At 31.3% G+C, this 25,487-nt stretch overlaps 1 long non-coding RNA gene across 1 annotated transcript in view; it reads right to left on the bottom strand.

The window, feature by feature from the left end:
- The window catches only part of LOC142320506 (uncharacterized), a 101,866-nt gene extending 89,300 nt beyond the window's left edge, over positions 1–12,566 (bottom strand). The window contains exon 1 of the long non-coding RNA XR_012755420.1: positions 12,435–12,566. This is a non-coding gene — a long non-coding RNA (uncharacterized LOC142320506). The remainder of the gene's footprint in view (positions 1–12,434) is intronic.
- Positions 12,567–25,487: the final 12,921 nt, after the last annotated feature.

Genomic DNA, 25,487 nt, shown 5'->3' with positions numbered 1-25,487 from the left:
GAGTTGTAACAGACGGTTACTTTACTCCTTTTTTTTTATGGTGAATTAGAAAAGAATTTAGTAGCGTGTGAAAAATGCCAAGCCGGAACTTTTCAGAAGAAAGACAAAAATACTACCACTACCCAACAGAGAATAAAGTAGTACCACATTTAAGAATTGAAACAATAAAAAAAAAAGAACTAGCTCAAGCTGGCAGTAATAAACTTTGTTGTATGATGTGCAGTTCAACAATTAAAACTAAAAGGTGCGCTCACATTTTCACTTACAGAAATTGCAGCCTGCAAATGGAAAAGTTTCAAAGAAAGTTTTGAGAAGAATTCATATTTTGTATATCGTACTGAATTTCTTATAGTTTAATTATTAAAGTTTCATAACAAATCTTAGAGATTCTGTTTATTTTCAGGGTAACGCAGATAAAAACTTATTCGTGGGATAACGCACAAGTAATACTTGTAGATAATAAGTGTGACATGGAAGATGAAAGAGTTATATTATTTGAAAGAGTTATATCATTTGAAAGAGTCGGATCTCGGTGAGGGATGCACAATCATGGCGTATGCGGATGATATATTCTTGCTTGTAGAAGGGGACACTAGAGCCGATATTGAGGCCAGGGCATGTAGTGCCCTAGACGTAGTCTCGAACTGGGGCTACGAGGCTAAGCTCCAGTTCTCACCCGAGAAAAGTTAATTGATTAGCCTAAAAAAGACAAAATCCCTTTCGGTGCGTCGGATCGTACAAATGGATGGTATTCCGATACCATACGCGAATAAAGTACAGTACCTTTGTATCTGGATTGGGGAGGAATGTAGCTTCACCCTCAATATAGAATATCTTTATAATAACGCGGTTATTTCCCTTACAAAATTGAAGAGTGTATGCAATAGAGAGTGGGGCCTGGGTGTCGGGTGATTTACCGTGCGGTAGTCGAAGCAATACTGACGTATGCGTCACACTGCTGGAGTGATTTAGCGGAGAAGAGGCTTCACCGGGAGAAGCTTTTGCGTGCCCAGCGCCTTGCTGTCGTATAAAACGACATCAACGGCTTCATTGCCAGTTCTTTCTGGGGTAATCCCTGCTAACCTATTGGTCATTGAGCGTGCGGAGATATATAAGCGAGTAAAGAGAGGTGAGGAAAAGCGCTCGGTTCGTAAGGAACAGCGAGAGCTGACACTATAAACGTGGGAGGCTCGCTGGGATGTTGCGAACACCGGTCGGGTAACGTATGGTTTTTTTCCTAACGTCGCGGAAAGGATGAAGTTGAAGAGACAGGATTGGGATCATTATACCTCCCAATTCCTCACCGGCCATGGGGACTTTAATAAGAAATTTTGACCTCGGTCTCAAAGAGAGCCCACTCTGCGTCGAATGAGGAGTCGATGAGTCTAGCGCCCATGTGCTATTTGACTGTGTGAAATATGGGTTGGTGAGAGAACACTCTCGTAGAAAATATAGCGGTATAGGAGTCAATTTCGGACAGACCCGTGATATGGTGGGCAGTAAGGCAGCGTGTAGGATCTTTACCGAGTTCGTACGTGAGGTATCCTACGCAGTTGAGGGGCGAACCTGGCCTGTCTTCTCTTCTCACTAGTATGTAAATTAGGTTAAGTAACTAATATTTTAGAGATTCCTAGTTTTAGCACTACCGCTGAGGCATGCGGGACGCAGGATGTTCCGAAGTGGGCGACAGGTTGGGTGTCCGCACTACAGACGACTTCTGGCCCTGGACGCTGAGGTGGTATGACATACCCACGTGGAACACACCTACATTTACTCGAACACGCACAAACTACACTAGTCGGGCTAGTTCGCTAGTCCGATGATACTCCGCGTGGCTGACATTACACTCTTCCCCAGACCAGACCAACACACGGAAAAAAAAAATTGTAATTACATGAACACCTAAATACACTTTACCGGCCTGGTCACATTTACACATATTCTATTCTATACTTTCATATTCTCTTCCTTCCTATCTGGGACTCCGAAGCTATACGTGCTCGCTCTCGAACAGGCTCGGCTAGTTAGGAGCCCCTGGGGAAGTTTTTCCAAGTTTCTGGTCATGCTCAGAGGTACCTCCTCGTGGTCTCCGCTGGGCAACGGCGTCTCTCTTCCTAGAGTAAGGTTAGGGCTCTATCTTTGTTTGTTGATTTTAGGCTGGCTACCTCTTTCCAAGCCAGCCACGTAAATGTAAATTCACTTAGTTTTTGGTGGCGAGTATATCTTGCATTTTGTTTCGAGACGACGGCTAAACTTTGATGAAGCATGCATGACCGGCGAATTGGTAGTTGCGCTCGCTGGATGGGGGTGCCATACTTTCGGCCCAACGCGGGAGATGAGTTTCGTACTCAGGTACCCGCGGGTCGGGAGTGCGCACCGGGGTCGTATGACTTGAACCCAGAAACGCTGGTCTCGAACAGTTCGTAGAAGCCAGGAACCTCTACTTGTTTAAGATGCAGAACAACTGCCCACTTTCTCTTCCGAACTGGAGGAAAGTTACATCGATATCACTTTGCTGACGGGTGATTTGCTGCGAAGTACAAGTAGTTGGACTGTGTGCCCCGAGGCCAGTGTAAGCGATCATAGTATTTAAACCTATGAGATCGCGTATGGAGGCGGTCTAAAAGCTTCAGATCCGGGTCGTTATAACCTAAAGAACCTGGATCAGGACAGGCTGCGGGGCGAGTGCGCGGCTGCCTGTACAAATTTATAAAAGGACAATCCCTTAGTCGTGGCGTGCCATTCTTGCTACCATCCTTCCATCCCGAGGCTGTAAAGCATCCTCCGCAGGCGGGAGATAGGCAACTGTTCGAAATTTAGAACCGATGCATTGAAGATCAGCGTTCCGCTTCGGTACAAGCCCGGCTCGAAATGGCATCCCAAATACCTCGGCCTCCCTGCCTCTTCGCAATTTCCACATGGCCGCCTGAACTTTCACCACTAAATCTATTGGGAGAGCCTTTCCCAATACAGTAGTAGCCTTGTAGGAGGTTGTTTTAAAAACACCAGTGCATAAAACTAAGGCTGTGCGCTGGGCACTCCTTAAATTTTGAATAAGTGCTTTTGAATAAGGTTGGACTATATATTCATAGGAGAAGAATGAAGGCAACGCCTTGCTGCTTGTTGAATAACGGTTAATGAATTGTCATCTTGACAGTTAAGGAAATGTATAATTGAATTTGATACAAATATAATTAAATTAAATAACATATAACTTATACTAATAAGCTAAACGTTCATCCGAATATGTCCATCTGCACTGAAAGTGCATACGACCACTCTGGATCAGATTCTGACAGAAACTTTTTATTCTTTCTTTTTCCTGTTTTACCTCCAGTAATTACTTAAGAGGATGATATGTATGAGTGTAGTTTTGTACAGTCTCAGTTCGACCATTCCTGAGATGTGTGGTTAACTTAAACCCAACCACCAAAGAACACCGGCATCCACGACCTAGTATTCAAATCGTTTTACAAATAACAATTCAATAATAATAAAAAATTATAGAAGAAAATCAGAAGTATTAGTAAAATAAAATTTTATGTACTTTTGAGTTTATTTCAAAAATTTTTACAAAGGTTAATAATTATTAATAAATCAGTATATTTAAATTAAAAAAAGCTAAAAAAAATATATATGTATGTTAAGTTGGATTCAGACCGATGAGTCCATGGTCACGGATCCGATACCCTCTCACTTAACATAACTACTTCAACAACGTGAAACAAAATTAATATATAAAATGCTTATATATCATTTTTATTTATGTGTACCGGTATTTTAAACAAAAGTGGCTGTCATGGTCTTTTGGTGCGTTGCAGTGATTCATAAAAATACTAGTTCATGTCTGATGTTTGTTTTTAATAATTATTCGCTTCGGATTCACTGAATGATTAATGTGATTCGAATCAGGGATTCTTGATAACTAACTGATTTTGATAAGTTAGTTATCGCGATAACTAACTGATTTACGGGATTTGAATCATAATGATACGTTTCTCCCAACTCTAGTTCTTTGCTGACCACTTTTGACTTGTCCGGTCTTCCCGAGTTAATTTTTAATTTAGACGATGTCGCAAAAAAAAGGACAACTAATTTCTTGTAAAATATTTTAAGTACATTTTTATAGAAAAAAATTAAAATAAATTTGGTGCGGTGTGTCGTTTCAAAAGTATGCATTTTAAAATTAATATCACCTCCGATCGTCATGGTCAAAAATGTATAAGTAATTAAAAATGATTATTGGCTTTTGAATTTTTACGTATAACTATTGCGTTTTTGTGTTGCATTACTTTTATGTTTAACAAAAACATTATTATTATTCAGTATTATAACGAGATATCGTATGCATTGAAGTATACAATTGCATCTGTTGGCATTATTGAACAATCATTAATATTTTGAACGTTTTTCTAAGACCGTTGTAAGGGAGGGATTTATATTCTAATATAAGTATTATTTATTTGGTGGTGTTCACTTTTGTTTTCCTGACCAAGTAAGTAATTTTATACCATTCTAATATAAATTAATAGAATTTAAGTTTGATTTTTTTTTATGAGGAATTTGTCATTACTAACGCTGTACGGTTAATTGCTCTACAATGTAATCATTTCTTAAAACATTCCTGTGTTAAATAGTCTAAGTTAGCGAGCGTAGGTTAATTCGTTAAATTATATTTATAATATAATGGTTATATCGGGCTATATTGACAATAATCCAAAGGTTTGCTGTTTATAGTTATAGATATAAATTAACCAAACTTAACCTAAGCTCGCTAACCTCGACCAATTAACATAAATGTTTTGATTATTTAAATAATAAATAATTGCAATAATTACTGAATTTATAATTTAAATACTCAAAGCATTTAACAGTAATGACGTATACGATATAAAAACATTGGGTTGGATAACATTGCATAAGTTCCGTGATTATCTTTTTATTTATTGGAAATAATAATACTTATTTTCTTATTCATATTCTACGATACTAATAAATAAGAACAGCGGATAGTTGACAGTTTTGCAATAGACTGTTGAAGTTTTCAATTAGGTTATAATTACAATAGGACCCCGATTGTTCGTTACCCGTTAATTCATCTTGTTCAATAATTCGTCATCCTTCTGGAAAAATTTGTGATTTTTATTTTAGAGGTACAATACTGATACACAAAACTAAATTAAATTTTTAATTACTAATAAAAAGTACACCATCTGTTAGGCCTACAGCATAAAAATTCACTTAATTGCGACTGATGTTTTTATATGAGCCTATTTTACATTATGTATAAATTACAGTAATCTTGTGAGAAAAGAACTGATAAAATTACTTTACATATCTTTCATTCATATAAACATTTCATTTGGGCAATATTATTTAATCAGTTTATTCATACTTCTTACACAGTATAGTACTTTATTATCAAAAGAACTGTAATTACATCATTTCCTTTTCGTTTCTAAAATTCATTACAGTAGTGAACATTGCATTATGCGAGTCAGTTGTTCATACTAGTGTCGTACCTATTACTGTGTACTGTACTTAACGAAGCAAAGTTGTCTAGCAAATGTGGAAGTTATAAAAGTTTGAGATTCTTCAACACCTGTATAAGGGTAAAAGTATCGTTAAACTATCACAGGAATTCACAATCCCTCATATATCAAAGCAATATTAAAAAAAAGATCCAATAAAATAGAATAATTGATGAGTAAAATGGATGTTACTGATAGTGATGTAACAACCAGAAAGAGAATGAAAACAACAGAAAATGCTGAACTTGACAAACCAATGTACATTTGGTTTGCACAGCATCGTAGTCAAGGTCTACCTTTAAATGGCTCATTAATTATTGAGGCAGTTCTTCAAATGAATGAACTATTAAATGACGATCCAGATTTTAAAGCCAGCCAGGGTTGGCTAAGTAGCTTTAAACTAAGGCACGGAATTCGCCAGCTTGCAATTGAGGGCGAAAAATTAAGCGCTGACAGTCAGGTTGTATTAGACTACTGTGAAAGTTTAGTTCAAAAAATAAAAGTCATAATTTAAGTCATGCGCAGGTGTATAACTGTAACAAAATGGGATTGTCCTGGAAGGCGCTTCCTTAGAAAACCTTAGCATCTTCTTCCAGGAGCTCTGAGGCTGGATACAAATTAAGGAATGAACGCATCTCTAATCTTGTATGTTCTATCGCAAGTAGTTGTCATAGAGACTTCTTCTAACTGTTATCGGCAAGTCAAAAACCCGAGAGTTTTTAAACATATAAATCGTGATTTATTACCTACCGGTGAAATATTTTTCGCAATGAAGTGCTTGAATAACAAGATATTTTTAGCCAGTGGTTTTACAATGTTTTGTGCCTGAATTCCAGCAACATCTTAGAGAAAATAATTTACCAGAAAAGGCAGAACACAAAATTTAGGTTTTAAATCAGCAAATTTTGAAAAACCAATTTTTAAATTATGTTTTTCTTTGAAGGCTGTGTACATTCTTTTACGTTACATAAGATGAGCTTTTTTGAATATTAATTTTCTTCCCGTCAGCTTGTCTTACAGGGACACAATCCTTCTTTCCTGGCATCATTCAGCTGTGCTAATCATTGTGGTAAAAATGTTGGTCACATTTAATAACATTTTCATCAATTACGTGACTTGATTTCTTTTTGCCGATTGTGGCAAAATTCCACTTGTTTTAACTAATTGTTTGGATTGAAGGGCTAAATACTGACAAACACTAAACTCATTTTGAATTTTTTGATTGTTCAAGCTTCTTTGTAATAAAATATTAATTTTTTCCTGGGTTGATTTAACTGTTTTCATTTTATCTTTTATTTTAATGATTAATTCGTATTCCCTACCTAAATCAGCATAATTTTGTTGGTACTAAACTGGTTTCTTCTGTAGAAATATTTAAATGAAAGGATTTGTTTAATTTACTGGTAACCGATTCGGCTATTTTTGTGACATTATTTTTTGAAATTGATACCTTTGTGCTTTTCGATAATTTTTTAACCTTATCGGAGGAAATGCCAAGTGCTGAACAAGCTTTATTCACAGACATGACTATAACGTAATGAGGCTCAAATGTATCTTCACATTCCGGTTCGCTTTCTGTATCATTTTGTGGTGTTTGTATTTTGTTTAAGCATTTTGTACACAGTGCTCTGCCCGGAATTAATTTTAAATTTGGATTGCATGTTGAAAGTGTCAAAGATATTTCTTAAAAGAGATCACCTGCTCAGTGTGATTGTATATAAATATTAATACCCCGTTAAAATTAGTTCTGCCTCTTGTCTATTAATGTAACATAAAATTTGTTGTTAGATTTGATGATAAATTGAATAAATTGGTTACCGCTAAAGTGAGTACTGCCATTTCCTGAGGGGTGCTAAGAGACCTAAGGATCACCTGGATTTAATTTAAGTTTAATAATTTATTTATTGAATTTAAAATTTTATATGCACATAATTTGAAATGTTACATGGTCGTAAGCAAGGTATAACATAATGTCGAACTTAGATATGAGTAAACAAAGATGTACACAGCAATATTATGAATTTGTTTCACAAACATGACAGTAATATAATAAATAAAAGTTCCATAAACTTGTGCATAAATTGACGTTTATATATCTAAACAAGCTTGCGTTATTTATTTTTTAAATTCTGTTTAAACTGATTAATTCTTAGTTAGTATTTTCCCCCATTTTTAGAGTAACCTTTATTAGTGTGGGCATGTTAAAAAAAATATTTATTCTAAAATCAGAATCATTTTTGTAACATAATTGTCATTAGTTGAAATTGACCTGTTTGCAAATATTTTAATGTATTCTGTTGTAGGGTTTTTAGCTTAATTTATATGATTAAATCTCTCATAACATTCATTATACCGCATTTAAGTTGCTTCCGCATAATTTTGCTGTTTTATTTTTAATTATTAAAATTCTGTGTAATTTTCATTGATTGCCAGTAGTTATTTGTTGTGCTCCGTTAAGCGTTAGGTAATGCATAAAACTGATATCAGGGGCATGAGACTTATCTTCTTTAACAAGTCATTTAAGTGTAATATTTATTAAAATTGTAACAAATACGCACATAATGCAAAAACTCATTTGAGCCACACCTGGCTCACATAGCCTACTGATGTTCTTTAGTTTTTAATTTGAGGTCCATGTGAGCCTTAGAGGGATCACATGATTAATTTTAGTATCATTTACAAAGTATTCTTGTATAAATAAAAGTTATATTTATAACTCTTAAGGAAACTACCTATTTACATCTTTTAACTACTGTTATTATTACTTACATCATACTATGTTATAAAAAAAATATTTACAGAAAACTATAACATTACATCAATTCTGTTCATAAATTCTATCATTTAATTATCAATTTTGTTATACAGAATTCAATACAGAACTTTTTTACACAAAATCATGATCAACAAAGTTTCTATCAAAGATTTTATGAGATGACAAAATCAGTCAACAGCCGAAGCAATCGAAAATAAAAGAAGGCATCATACACATAACATTTTGTCATCACCCTTTTGATAATTTTTGCTGAGGTTTCTCTATCATCTGTTTACCTCTTCATTTTGTAGCAGCCACTGCATCTCTGTCTTGCTGTTAACTTCTTACCTTCGGTGTTGATCAGCCTATCTACTCTTGCATTTTCTTTTGTAGATGCATCTTGACTGACTTCAGTTTGCACATCATTGTCAAACATCCGTAAAAAATGTAAAGTCAATTCTTCCCTAAATATTTGGGTTTTCGTTGGAAGTTTCTGTTCTTTGATAACAGGGTTGTATGAAAACAAGCACTGACAATTGATGTTTTTTGATGAAAACAGTATTTCAAAAATGATTTTTTTATATCACTTGATTGAACATCAAGGCTGGTGGAATATGAGCTCATTTTGTCAGACAAATCTACACAGTATGTCTAAAAAGCTCCAGATCTAAATTAAGTAAAAATACAGATTTAAAGATAAACGAATTTACTCACATCAGCCCTCTACATAGAACCCTTCAATAGTTATACAACTGTAGTGCCAGTAGAGGCCGTCAAACGCTGTGGAGAAATCACTTTGTGGGATCACCTTTAACTGCTCGGTGCAAGCCCTTTGGGTGGCCGGAATGTCGTCGAAAAAACGGCTTTTCATCTTCAACTTGAGTTTCGGGAACAGAAGATAATCAACTGGAGCCATGTTGGGTGAATTGGCCTTGTGTGGAGTGGGGGTAAGCCGGTGATTTGATTTTTGGCGTAATAACGCGATAAAACTATTGCCATGTGTACCAGGGGGTGTTGTCAAGCAAGAGAGTCAATCTGCCCGATCCTGGTACTCGAACCGGATTCGAAGGCATCAGGTGTTTTGTTACCTCCAAATAGAATTTAGAGTTCACAGTTTGCCCAGTTCGGACAAATTTATGATGAATCATAAATAAATTGAGTGGAAGAATGCCATCAACATTTTTCTCACACTTGATTTTGGTTGCCTGACTTATACCGGTCTTTGTGTTCTAGGATTCAACCAAGCAGCGGATTCACGCTTTGTTTGTGGATCATACATGAAGGAGCAGCTTTCATCCCCAGGTACAATTACAAAAAAATTGGGTCACTATAGGCAATTTCAACAAAGTCTTGAGTGAAAGAAAGACGCAAAGATGCGATCAACAAATATGGAATGAAAGTGAGAGGACACTTTTCAGCAGTTAATTTTTTCTGGTAAAATTTTACGTGCCGTGTCTTTACCGATGTTTAACGTTTCAGCTATGGCCTGAAGGGTAAGATGAGGTTGTTTGAACAGAAGCGTGTGCACTTTCGCAATATTTTCATCATGAACAGCTGTTGACGGCCGTCCACTTCGTTCATCATCATCATCCAACCATCAGGCATTGCGCTACACATTTCCCTGATTGTTTGAGAGATGGCGCTACTTTTATCGAATACAGAAATTTTATTCTGGATCTTTTCATATAAGTACTTCTGCAATTTTGTAATCTGTAACTACCTTGGGTTTCACGGTGGCCTTTCCTTCTTTTTTGTTGAAATCATTAACAAATGCCTGTTATTTTTCAGTTTCAATATATATATATATTTTTTTGTACCTGAACAACTTTGTTGCTGTAACTACTTCAATTTTTTTCAGTTTGGTTTCTGTTAATTGTTTTGTATTTCCTTTTTGATTAGCCATTAATATACCAGTAAGATTTGTGTAACAATCAAGTAACTAAGAAGTCAACAATACTCTTGTATACCAATTTTTATGATAAAAATAATAATTTATGATAAAATATACGTCGACCATCACATGACTCTTTTAATTTGTGAAATGTTTTAAAAAACCAATTTTTTTCACAATACGACAAACGGTCATAAATGATAAAAAAATTTGCTTCCAGTTTTTCCCGTATTTCCTCTTTGAACTTCTTAACGGTAAGGATTTCATTCTGAATGGTAGAGGTCGTATTCATATACGTTTCTGCACAATACATGATTGTTAAAATTGTCCAGTAACAGATTTCCATTCTGTGTCCTATTTTTCCCTGGCGTTTCAAACTGAACGCAACTGTTGTTGCTATCGCACTCCTTAGCTGTCCTACATATACTTTGTACTGATCTCCAACTAATGCTGCGTGTTTCAGCATTGAGTTCATGAACTTTATCAAAGTAAATCAGGCTACCGAATTCAAAGTCGGATAGCTTTTGAAAAAATTTGTATTCATTGTAGATTACATTTCTCGAACTACTTTTAATTGTATAGCCATGTTAACTGGAAAACGAAAGTGTTTCCCTCTTATTCATATTACACATAAGATAGTTACAGAAAAATTACAAAAAAAACCTTTAACTTAAAATCTGATAAAAAAAAATGCAAATTAACTTATTATTATAAACTGTCTTTGGCATAATGCAGCACTGTTAAATAAAAAAAAAAAACAGCATGAACTGAACATATGGAAATAAAATATCATATACTTTGTTAGATACCACAGCTAAGGGCATAATGAACTCATCAGACTGAAGACTGGCATTGCAATTAATTTATACTAATATACAATGACATAATATCAATATACTGTAATCAGTATTGAGACTTTACTGCTCACTGAGACTGCTTCTTCAGTCCTTATATTGCCACAATTTTAAATCTATTATTATGATCTCACCGTAAAACACTTATGTTTATTAATTCAAGTCTACAAATAAAAATTCTAAAAAATTAATGCCTGATATTAATGGAAATTTTTTTTTTCTAATTGTATAATCTACTTTCAAAGGTAGAAAAATTTTATCTCTATCAGTTTGGATTTTATAGCAATTTAAGTCTACATTCTCAAAAAAAAGGTGCAAAAAATTCGCTTTTAGTGCCCCTAATTTTCAGAAAAATGACTGTAACTAAAATTGGCCATATCCAGGTAGTGGAAAAATAATTGCAATTTCTGATGATACCTTAATTTTTATCGTAGGATTTTTAACTTAGATGCAGTAGTTTAAATACTAGCGTTAAACCTGTTACAATGTAATACCATCCTCCTTTCAATTTGCATTATCAATTTCATTGTTGTCATATTGATGCTGTTCACTCTAAACCTACTTATCTAATCGTTGTCGTACCTGCAACAAATGATACGAGATGCTTCTTCACTCGCTTGTCGCGAAATATTGTTAAAGTTTCATAATAAACTTTGAAAAGATTTTTGTAGTTATTAATTTTTGCAATGAACCCATAATAGATTGTATTTATTTTAATCCCTTACTTACGGGCAGTCATAGATTTTCGTTCCGAATGGCACAATGGAAAATGTAATTAAAAACGGCGACGCGAGTCCGAAACGTTTAGGAACCACTGCTTTTGACTTCTTTGAATGAATAACAAGACAGTGTATTTTGATTATTTTACAGTATCAAACGATCAAGAACAGGAATGAAATATTATTGCATGGAAGCACAGAATAAATTGTAGAAGTAGGTGTTATCCTGACCATAAAACACAGACATTGATTTCAATGTCCGGTCAATGAAGTGAATAATATTTTTTTTAAATCACATTTTACAAACAAAAATTAAAAAATGATTTATTTTCACACTGTTAATGTCAAATACAGAATACCATGATGAATGAATCCCTTGTATAGGTGACTGTATAAAGTTTTCTGCAAAGCCCATACTTTTTTCCCTAACTTCATTTTAAAATATGCAAATTAAACATTCATAACAAGAAGGAGGAAAAGATTAATTAATTTTTTTTTCTTGATATACTTCAATAAAAATCAGTTATGTTTTCACGTACACAGTGTTTAATATATAAAAAGTTCTCCTCAGATTAGAAATATTTAATGTAATACTAACAAAAAACTCTTGCAACAGAATGCAAACCGTAACCGACTACGTGTAAGAGATAATTTAGTGACTTTGTTAAATAAATGATAACTTACCAGATTAATATTTTAGCTGGTGGATAGAAGCTCACACAAATGGTCCAGTGGTTACAACAATTGAGGTTAGATATGTTGCTTGATAAACATAATGTTTCTACAGAGAAGACAACAAATGATTTACTATTAGAAATATAGTAACACGAACCAAATCATATACAAATAATTATTAAAAATTAAATATAAAATTAATACCATTGATTCAACTTTAGAAAAATAAAATGTTCAATGTAGTAAAAGTTTACAAGAAGCTTCTTATTAATATTTAAGGATAAATAACTATAATCGATCGTTTTTATCGTTATAATCGATCGTTTTAACTATAATCGATCGAGTTTAAAACTCTTGCAACAGAATGCAAACCGTAACCGACTACGTGTAAGAGATAATTTAGTGACTTTGTTAAATAAATGATAACTTACCAGATTAATATTTTAGCTGGTGGATAGAAGCTCACACAAATGGTCCAGTGGTTACAACAATTGAGGTTAGATATGTTGCTTGATAAACATAATGTTTCTACAGAGAAGACAACAAATGATTTACTATTAGAAATATAGTAACACGAACCAAATCATATACAAATAATTATTAAAAATTAAATATAAAATTAATACCATTGATTCAACTTTAGAAAAATAAAATGTTCAATGTAGTAAAAGTTTACAAGAAGCTTCTTATTAATATTTAAGGATAAATAACTATAATCGATCGTTTTTATTAAAACCTTTAATGCACCGTTACATGAAATGATGTAATGTTGTCAAAATTAATACTGTCTTAAACAAAAAAAATTCCTTCAATTTTTTACATAAAGAAATCTGATCATAAGGTTTTATATTCTTTTTTTAAAAACTAATAAATTGAAAATTTTACTCACTTATGTCATTAAGATGTTGATACTGTTATTGTTAAACTGATCATCTTCACTTGACCTTGTTGAAATTACATTTTTCATCTTTTTTTTTTATACATTCATCATCACATGGAAATTTTCTAAGTATTATTTTAGTTTTCTTGTTCCAACATTAATTTTTAAATATACAAATATTATTGTGCCTGAAAAAACCATGAAACAAAATAAAATAATATTAGTATAAAAATAGTAAAGTAATTAACAAACTAATAATATATTAAGTCTTCTGGAATCAAATTATTCATTTCTTCTCTTCATCACACCATAGTTTATCCCTGAATAGTTTAACAATCTGAAACAACATTATTAAAAATATCAAATCAATTCGTAAAAACACAGTTACATGTATGTAAAATATATTGCATAATAAAATTTAAAAAACATAGGAAAATTACCTATACCTTTACCTGGCTTACGAGCATTCACTTTAATTTTAAATATAAGTAACATAAACTTTTTAAAATTATATCGGAGTTCAAAATAGGGAGATTTGATGTTTCGTTTAGGAAACGCGCGGGCGATAAACATAACTAATTTTAACTTAAATAACATAATGCACTTGTAAAAATACTAAACACGTATAACACTTCTTAACACAATGACGAACATACTAAACAAAAATAATTCTAATGAAACACAAAAACACTACAAAAAACATACAACACATAACATAAAATACATTTAAAATCCACTGAGGGGCTTAAGGGGAATTAGTGTATGGAACGTGAACGGGACTTAAAAAAATACAAGTCAAAACCTAAAACACAAAATACACCTGTAATAAACCCAACATGCAAAAACATAATTAAAAACATTTACAACATACGCAGAGACTTACTTTTGGGGCGGGTATTTCGGGACGTGAACGCGAATTAGCATAACCAATTCCAAAGGAAAATGCATAATGATACAGTAATAAACATAATTAAAAAACTATTACAACCGTTTTAGGGGCAGCGGGATGATGTGGTATGGAATGGGAACGCGACTGAACATATCTCTAACTTATAATACTTAATGACCCAGTTAACATGAAGAAAATTTACAAACTACTGAGATGATTACCTGGGAAATGCGATTTTTTCCAATGTTCTAACACGCTAAATTACTCCACTATGCACATGCATCCAATAAAGAATACATAATTACCTGAAGCAGAAACTAATCTTACTAAGAATGGAGACCCTGTTGCAATGTAATACCATCCTCCTTTCAATTTTCATTATCAATTTCGTTGTTGTCATATTAATGCTGTTCACTCTAAACCTACTTATCTAATCGTTGTCGTACCTGCAACAAATGATACGAGATGCTTCTTCACTGCCTTCTCGCGAAATATTGTTAAAGTTTCATAATAAAATTTTAAAAGATTTTTATAGTTATTAATTTTTGCAATGAACCCGTAATAGATTGTATTTATTTTAATCTCTTACTTACGGGCAGTCATAGATTTTCGTTGCGAATGGCACATTGGAAAATGTAATTAAAAACGGCGACGCGAGTCCGAAACGTTTAGAAACCACTGCTTTTGACTTTTTTGAATGAATAACAAGACAGTGTGCTTTGATCATTAATTATTTTACAGTATCAAACGATCAAGAACAGGAATGAAATTTTATTGCATGGAAGCACAGAATAAATTGTAGAAGTAGGCGTTATCCTGACCATAAAACACAGACATTGATTTCAATGGCCGGTCAATGAAGTGAATAATATTTTTTTTAAATCACATTTTACAAACAAAAATTAAAAAATGATTTATTTTCACACTGTTAATATCAAATTCAGAATACCATGATGAATGAATCCCTTGTATAGGGGACTGTATAAAGTTTTCTGCAAAGCCCATACTTTTTTCCCTAACTACATTTTAAAATATGCAACTTAAACATTCATAACAAGAAGGAGGAAAAGATTAATTAATTTTTTTTTCTTGATATACTTCAATAAAAATCAGTTATGTTTTCACGTACACAGTGGTTAATATATAAAAAGTTCTCCTCAGATTAGAAATCTTTAATGTAATACTAACAAAAAACTCTTGCAACAGAATGCAAACCGTAACCGACTACGTGAACGAGATAATTTAGTGACTTTGTGAAATAAATGATAACTTACCAGATTAATATTTTAGCTGGTGGATCGAAGCTCACACAAATGGTCCAGTGGTTACAACAATTGAGGTTAGATATGTTGCTTGATAAACATAATGTGTCTACAGAGAACACAACAAAAGATTTACTATTAGAAATATAGTAACACGAACCAAATCATATACAAATAATTATTAAAAATTTAATATAAAATTGATACCATTGATTGAACTTTAGAAAAATAAAATGTTCAATGTAGTAAAAGTTTACAAGAAGCTTCTTATTAATATTTAAGGATAAATAACTATAATTCGTCGTTTAAATTAAAACATGTAATGCACCGTTACATGAAGTGATGGAACATTAATGTTGTAAAATTTAATACTGTCTTAAACAAAAAAAATCCTTCAATTTTTTACATAAAGAAATCTGATTATATTCTTTTTTTAAAATCTAATAAATTGAAAATTTTACTCACTTATGTCATTTAGATGTTGATACTGTTATTGTTAAACTGATCATCTTCACTTGACCTTGTTGAAATGACATTTTTCATCTTTTTTTTGTTATACATTCATCATCACATGGAAATTTTCTAAGTATTATTTTAGTTTTCTTGTTCCAACAAATATTTTTGTGCCTGAAAAAACCATGAAACAAAATAAAATAATACTAGTATAAAAATAGTAAAGTAATTAACAAACTAATAATATATTTAATCTTCTGGAATCAAATTATTCATTTCTTCTCTTCATCACACCATAGTTTTTATCCCTGATTAGTTTAACAATCTGAAACAAAATTATTAAAAATATCAAATCAATTCGTAAAAACACAGTTACATGTATGTAAAATATATTGCATAATAAAATTTAAAAAACATAGGAAAATTACCTATACCTTTACCTGGCTTACGAGCATTCACTTTAATTTTAAATATAAGTAACAAAAACTTTTTAAAATTATATCGGAGTTCAAAATAGGGAGATTTGATGTTTCGTTTAGGAAACGCGCGGGCGATAAACATAACTAATTTTAACTTAAATAACATAATGCACTTGTAAAAATACTAAACACATATAACACTACTTAACACAATGACGAACATACTAAACAAAAATAATTCTAATGAAACACAAAAACACTACAAAAAACATACAACACATAACATAAAATACATTTAAAATCCACTGAGGGGCTTAAGGGGAATTAGTGTATGGAACGTGAACGGGACTTAAAAAAATACAAGTCAAAACCTAAAACACAAAATACACCGGTAATAAACCCAACATGCAAAAACATAATTAAAAACATTTACAACATACGCAGAGACTTACTTTTGGGGCGGGTATTTCGGGACGTGAACGCGAATTAGCATAACCAATTCCAAAGGAAAATGCATAATGATACAGTAATAAACATAATTAAAAAACTATTACAACCGTTTTAGGGGCAGCGGGATGATGAGGTATGGAATGGGAACGCGACTGAACATATCTCTAACTTATAATACTTAATGACCCAGTTAACATGAAGAAAATTTACAAACTACTGAGATGATTACCTGGGAAATGCGATTTTTTCCAATGTTCTAACACGCTAAATTACTCCACTATGCACATGCATCCAATAAAGAATACATAATTACCTGAAGCAGAAACTAATCTTACTAAAAATGGAGACCCTGTTGCAATGTAATACCATCCTCCTTTCAATTTTCATTATCAATTTCGTTGTTGTCATATTAATGCTGTTCACTCTAAACCTACTTATCTAATCGTTGTCGTACCTGCAACAAATGATACGAGATGCTTCTTCACTGGCTTGTCGCGAAATATTGTTAAAGTTTCATAATAAAATTTTAAAAGATTTTTATAGTTATTAATTTTTGCAATGAACCCATAATAGATTGTATTTATTTTAAACTCTTACTTACGGGCAGTCATAGATTTTCGTTGCGAATGGCACATTGGAAAATGTAATTAAAAACGGCGACGCGAGTCCGAAACGTTTAGAAACCACTGCTTTTGACTTTTTTGAATGAATAACAAGACAGTGTGCTTTGATCATTAATTATTTTACAGTATCAAACGATCTAGAACAGAATGAAATTTTATTGCATGGATAAATTGTAGAAGTAGGTGTTATCCTGACATTGAAACATTATCCTGACATAAAACACAGACATTGATTTCAATGTTTGTAAATCACATTTTACAAACAAAAATTAAAAAATGATTTATTTTCACAGTGTTAATATCAAATTCAGAATACCATGATGAATGAATCCCTTGTATAGGGGACTGTATAAAGTTTTCTGCAAAGCCCATACTTTTTTCCCTAACTTCATTTTAAAATATGCAAATTAAACATTCATAACAAGAAGGAGGAAAAGATTAATTAATTTTTTTTTCTTGATATACTTCAATAAAAATCAGTTATGTTTTCACGTACACAGTGTTTAATATATAAAAAGTTCTCCTCAGATTAGAAATATTTAATGTAATACTAACAAAAAACTCTTGCAACAGAATGCAAACCGTAACCGACTACGTGTAAGAGATAATTTAGTGACTTTGTTAAATAAATGATAACTTACCAGATTAATATTTTAGCTGGTGGATAGAAGCTCACACAAATGGTCCAGTGGTTACAACAATTGAGGTTAGATATGTTGCTTGATAAACATAATGTTTCTACAGAGAATACAACAAATGATTTACTATTAGAAATATAGTAACACGAACCAAATCATATACAAATAATTGTTAAAAATTAAAAATAAAATTAATACCATTGATTCAACTTTAGAAAAATAAAATGTTCAATGTAGTAAAAGTTTACAAGAAGCTTCTTATTAATATTTAAGGATAAATAACTATAATTGATGGTTTTTATTAAAACCTGTAATGCACCGTTACATGAAGTGATGTAACATTAATGTTGTAAAATTTAATACTGTCTTAAACAAAAAAAAATCCTTCAATTTTTTACATAAAGAAATCTGATCATAAGGTTTTATATTCTTTTTTTATAATCTAATAAATTGAAAATTTTACTCACTTATGTCATTTAGATGTTGATACTGTTATTGTTAAACTGATCATCTTCACTTGACCTTGTTGAAATTACATTTTTCATCTTTTTTTTGTTATACATTCATCATCACATGGAAATTTTCTAAGTATTATTTTAGTTTTCTTGTTCCAACATTAATTTTTAAATATACAAATATTTTTGTGCCTGAAAAAACCATGAAACAAAATAAAATAATATTAGTATAAAAATAGTAAAGTAATTAACAAACTAATAATATATTAAGTCTTCTGGAATCAAATTATTCATTTCTTCTCTTCATCACACCATAGTTTATCCCTGAATAGTTTAACAATCTGAAACAACATTATTAAAAATATCAAATCAATTCGTAAAAACACAGTTACATGTATGTAAAATATATTGCATAATAAAATTTAAAAAACATAGGAAAATTACCTATACCTTTACCTGGCTTACGAGCATTCACTTTAATTTTAAATATAAGTAACAAAAACTTTTTAAAATTATATCGGAGTTCAAAATAGGGAGATTTGATGTTTCGTTTAGGAAACGCGCGGGCGATAAACATAACTAATTTTAACTTAAATAACATAATGCACTTGTAAAAATACTAAACACATATAACACTACTTAACACAATGACGAACATACTAAACAAAAATAATTCTAATGAAACACAAAAACACTACAAAAAACATACAACACATAACATAAAATACATTTAAAATCCACTGAGGGGCTTAAGGGGAATTAGTGTATGGAACGTGAACGGGACTTAAAAAAATACAAGTCAAAACCTAAAACACAAAATACACCTGTAATAAACCCAACATGCAAAAACATAATTAAAAACATTTACAACATACGCAGAGACTTACTTTTGGGGCGGGTATTTCGGGACGTGAACGCGAATTAGCATAACCAATTCCAAAGGAAAATGCATAATGATACAGTAATAAACATAATTAAAAAACTATTACAACCGTTTTAGGGGCAGCGGGATGATGAGGTATGGAATGGGAACGCGACTGAACATATCTCTAACTTATAATACTTAATGACCCAGTTAACATGAAGAAAATTTACAAACTACTGAGATGATTACCTGGGAAATGCGATTTTTTCCAATGTTCTAACACGGTAAATTACTCCACTATGCACATGCATCCAATAAAGAATACATAATTACCTGAAGCAGAAACTAATCTTACTAAGAATGGAGACCCTGTTGCAATGTAATACCATCCTCCTTTCAATTTTCATTATCAATTTCGTTGTTGTCATATTAATGCTGTTCACTCTAAACCTACTTATCTAATCGTTGTCGTACCTGCAACAAATGATACGAGATGCTTCTTCACTGCCTTCTCGCGAAATATTGTTAAAGTTTCATAATAAAATTTTAAAAGATTTTTATAGTTATTAATTTTTGCAATGAACCCATAATAGATTGTATTTATTTTAATCCCTTACTTACGGGCAGTCATAGATTTTCGTTGCGAATGGCACAATGGAAAATGTAATTAAAAACGGTGACGCGAGTCCGAAACGTTTAGAAACCACTGCTTTTGACTTCTTTGAATGAATAACAAGACAGTGTGCTTTGATCATTAATTATTTTACAGTATCAAACGATCAAGAACAGGAATGAAATTTTATTGCATGGAAGCACAGAATAAATTGTAGAAATAGGTGTTATCCTGACCATAAAACACAGACATTGATTTCAATGGCCGGTCAATGAAGTGAATAATATTTTTTTTAAATCACATTTTACAAACAAAAATTAAAAAATGATTTATTTTCACACTGTTAATATCAAATTAGGAATACCATGATGAATGAATCCCTTGTATAGGGGACTGTATAAAGTTTTCTGCAAAACCTATACTTTTTTCCCTAACTTCATTTTAAAATATGCAAATTAAACATTCATAACAAGAAGGAGGAAAAGATTAATTAATTTTTTTTTCTTGATATACTTCAATAAAAATCAGTTATGTTTTCACGTACACAGTGTTTAATATATAAAAAGTTCTCCTCAGATTAGAAATATTTAATGTAATACTAACAAAAAACTCTTGCAACAGAATGCAAACCGTAACCGACTACGTGTAAGAGATAATTTAGTGACTTTGTTAAATAAATGATAACTTACCAGATTAATATTTTAGCTGGTGGATAGAAGCTCACACAAATGGTCCAGTGGTTACAACAATTGAGGTTAGATATGTTGCTTGATAAACATAATGTTTCTACAGAGAATACAACAAATGACTTACTATTAGAAATATAGTAACACGAACCAAATCATATACAAATAATTATTAAAAATTAAAAATAAAATTAAAACCATTGATTCAACTTTAGAAAAATAAAATGTTCAATGTAGTAAAAGTTTACAAGAAGCTTCTTATTAATATTTAAGGATAAATAACTATAATTGATGGTTTTTATTAAAACCTGTAATGCACCGTTACATGAAGTGATGTAACATTAATGTTGTAAAATTTAATACTGTCTTAAACAAAAAAAAATCCTTCAATTTTTTAAATAAAGGAATCTGATCATAAGGTTTTATATTCTTTTTTTATAATCTAATAAATTGAAAATTTTACTCACTTATGTCATTTAGATGTTGATACTGTTATTGTTAAACTGATCATCTTCACTTGACCTTGTTGAAATTACATTTTTCATCTTTTTTTTGTTATACATTCATCATCACATGGAAATTTTCTAAGTATTATTTTAGTTTTCTTGTTCCAACATTAATTTTTAAATATACAAATATTTTTGTGCCTGAAAAAACCATGAAACAAAATAAAATAATATTAGTATAAAAATAGTAAAGTAATTAACAAACTAATAATATATTAAGTCTTCTGGAATCAAATTATTCATTTCTTTTCTTCATCACACCATAGTTTTTATCCCTGATTAGTTTAACAATCTGAAACAAAATTATTAAAAATATCAAATCAATTCGTAAAAACACAGTTACATGTATGTAAAATATATTGCATAATAAAATTTAAAAAAACAATGGAAAATTACCTATACCTTTACCTGGCTTACGAGCATTCACTTTAATTTTAAATATAAGTAACAAAAACTTTTTAAAATTATATCGGAGTTCAAAATAGGGAGATTTGATGTTTCGTTTAGGAAACGCGCGGGCGATAAACATAACTAATTTTAACTTAAATAACATAATGCACTTGTAAAAATACTAAACACATATAACACTACTTAACACAATGACGAACATACTAAACAAAAATAATTCTAATGAAACACAAAAACACTACAAAAAACATACAACACATAACATAAAATACATTTAAAATCCACTGAGGGGCTTAAGGGGAATTAGTGTATGGAACGTGAACGGGACTTAAAAAAATACAAGTCAAAACCTAAAACACAAAATACACCGGTAATAAACCCAACATGCAAAAACATAATTAAAAACATTTACAACATACGCAGAGACTTACTTTTGGGGCGGGTATTTCGGGACGTGAACGCGAATTAGCATAACCAATTCCAAAGGAAAATGCATAATGATACAGTAATAAACATAATTAAAAAACTATTACAACCGTTTTAGGGGCAGCGGGATGATGAGGTATGGAATGGGAACGCGACTGAACATATCTCTAACTTATAATACTTAATGACCCAGTTAACATGAAGAAAATTTACAAACTACTGAGATGATTACCTGGGAAATGCGATTTTTTCCAATGTTCTAACACGCTAAATTACTCCACTATGCACATGCATCCAATAAAGAATACATAATTACCTGAAGCAGAAACTAATCTTACTAAAAATGGAGACCCTGTTGCAATGTAATACCATCCTCCTTTCAATTTTCATTATCAATTTCGTTGTTGTCATATTAATGCTGTTCACTCTAAACCTACTTATCTAATCGTTGTCGTACCTGCAACAAATGATACGAGATGCTTCTTCACTGGCTTGTCGCGAAATATTGTTAAAGTTTCATAATAAAATTTTAAAAGATTTTTATAGTTATTAATTTTTGCAATGAACCCATAATAGATTGTATTTATTTTAATCTCTTACTTACGGGCAGTCATAGATTTTCGTTGCGAATGGCACATTGGAAAATGTAATTAAAAACGGCGACGCGAGTCCGAAACGTTTAGAAACCACTGCTTTTGACTTTTTTGAATGAATAACAAGACAGTGTGCTTTGATCATTAATTATTTTACAGTATCAAACGATCAACAACAGGAATGAAATTTTATTGCATGGACAAATTGTAGAAGTAGGTGTTATCCTGACTATAAAACACAGACATTGATTTCAATGGCCGGTCAATGAAGTGAATAATATTTTTTTTAAATCACATTTTAGAAACAAAAATTAAAAAATGATTAATTTTCACACTGTTAATATCAAATTCAGAATACCATGATGAATGAATCCCTTGTATAGGGGACTGTATAAAGTTTTCTGCAGAAGTTTTCTGCAAAACCTATACTTTTTTCCCTAACTTCATTTTAAAAATGCAACTTAAACATTCATAACAAGAAGGAGGAAAAGATTAATTAATTTTTTTTTCTTGATATACTTCAATAAAAATCAGTTATGTTTTCACGTACACCGTGGTTAATATATAAAAAGTTCTCCTCAGATTAGAAATCTTTAATGTAATACTAACAAAAAACTCTTGCAACAGAATGCAAACCGTAACCGACTACGTGTAAGAGATAATTTAGTGACTTTGTTAAATAAATGATAACATACCAGTTTAATATTTTAGCTGGTGGATCGAAGCTCACACAAATGGTCCAGTGGTTACAACAATTGAGGTTAGATATGTTGCTTGATAAACATAATGTTTCTACAGAGAATACAACAAAAGATTTACTATTAGAAATATAGTAACACGAACCAAATCATATACAAATAATTATTAAAAATTAAATATAAAAATAATACCATTGATTCAACTTTAGAAAAATAAAATGTTCAATGTAGTAAAAGTTTACAAGAAGCTTCTTATTAATATTTAAGGATAAATAACTATAATCGATCGTTTTTATTAAAACCTTTAATGCACCGTTACATGAAATGATGTAATGTTGTCAAAATTAATACTGTCTTAAACAAAAAAAAATCCTTCAATTTTTTACATAAAGAAATCTGATCATAAGGTTTTATATTCTTTTTTTATAATCTAATAAATTGAAAATTTTACTCACTTATGTCATTTAGATGTTGATACTGTTATTGTTAAACTGATCATCTTCACTTGACCTTGTTGAAATTACATTTTTCATCTTTTTTTTGTTATACATTCATCATCACATGGAAATTTTCTAAGTATTATTTTAGTTTTCTTGTTCCAACATTAATTTTTAAATATACAAATATTTTTGTGCCTGAAAAAACCACGAAACAAAATAAAATAATATTAGTATAAAAATAGTAAAGTAATTAACAAACTAATAATATATTAAATCTTCTGGAATCAAATTATTCATTTCTTCTCTTCATCACACCATAGTTTATCCCTGAATAGTTTAACAATCTGAAACAACATTATTAAAAATATCAAATCAATTCGTAAAAACACAGTTACATGTATGTAAAATATATTGCATAATAAAATTTAAAAAACATAGGAAAATTACCTATACCTTTACCTGGCTTACGAGCATTCACTTTAATTTTAAATATAAGTAACAAAAACTTTTTAAAATTATATCGGAGTTCAAAATAGGGAGATTTGATGTTTCGTTTAGGAAACGCGCGGGCGATAAACATAACTAATTTTAACTTAAATAACATAATGCACTTGTAAAAATACTAAACACATATAACACTACTTAACACAATGACGAACATACTAAACAAAAATAATTCTAATGAAACACAAAAACACTACAAAAAACATACAACACATAACATAAAATACCTTTAAAATTTACTGAGAGGCTTAAGGGGAATTAGTGTATGGAACGTGAACGGGACTTAAAAAAATACAAGTCAAAACCTAAAACACAAAATACACCTGTAATAAACCCAACATGCAAAAACATAATTAAAAACATTTACAACATACGCAGTGACTTACTTTTGGGGCGGGTATTTCGGGACGTGAACGCGAATTAGCATAACCAATTCCAAAGGAAAATGCATAATGATACAGTAATAAACATAATTAAAAAACTATTACAACCGTTTTAGGGGCAGCGGGATGATGAGGTATGGAATGGGAACGCGACTGAACATATCTCTAACTTATAATACTTAATGACCCAGTTAACATGAAGAAAATTTACAAACTACTGAGATGATTACCTGGGAAATGCGATTTTTTCCAATGTTCTAACACGGTAAATTACTCCACTATGCACATGCATCCAATAAAGAATACATAATTACCTGAAGCAGAAACTAATCTTACTAAGAATGGAGACCCTGTTGCAATGTAATACCATCCTCCTTTCAATTTTCATTATCAATTTCGTTGTTGTCATATTAATGCTGTTCACTCTAAACCTACTTATCTAATCGTTGTCGTACCTGCAACAAATGATACGAGATGCTTCTTCACTGCCTTCTCGCGAAATATTGTTAAAGTTTCATAATAAAATTTTAAAAGATTTTTATAGTTATTAATTTTTGCAATGAACCCATAATAGATTGTATTTATTTTAATCCCTTACTTACGGGCAGTCATAGATTTTCGTTGCGAATGGCACAATGGAAAATGTAATTAAAAACGGTGACGCGAGTCCGAAACGTTTAGAAACCACTGCTTTTGACTTCTTTGAATGAATAACAAGACAGTGTGCTTTGATCATTAATTATTTTACAGTATCAAACGATCAAGAACAGGAATGAAATTTTATTGCATGGAAGCACAGAATAAATTGTAGAAATAGGTGTTATCCTGACCATAAAACACAGACATTGATTTCAATGGCCGGTCAATGAAG

Source organism: Lycorma delicatula, chromosome 2, assembly GCF_047948215.1.
Source record: "Lycorma delicatula isolate Av1 chromosome 2, ASM4794821v1, whole genome shotgun sequence".
Classification (NCBI taxonomy): Eukaryota; Metazoa; Arthropoda; class Insecta; order Hemiptera; family Fulgoridae; genus Lycorma; species Lycorma delicatula.
Note: the sequence above shows the minus strand (reverse complement) of the source record. Positions and strands in the feature narration are given on the sequence as shown.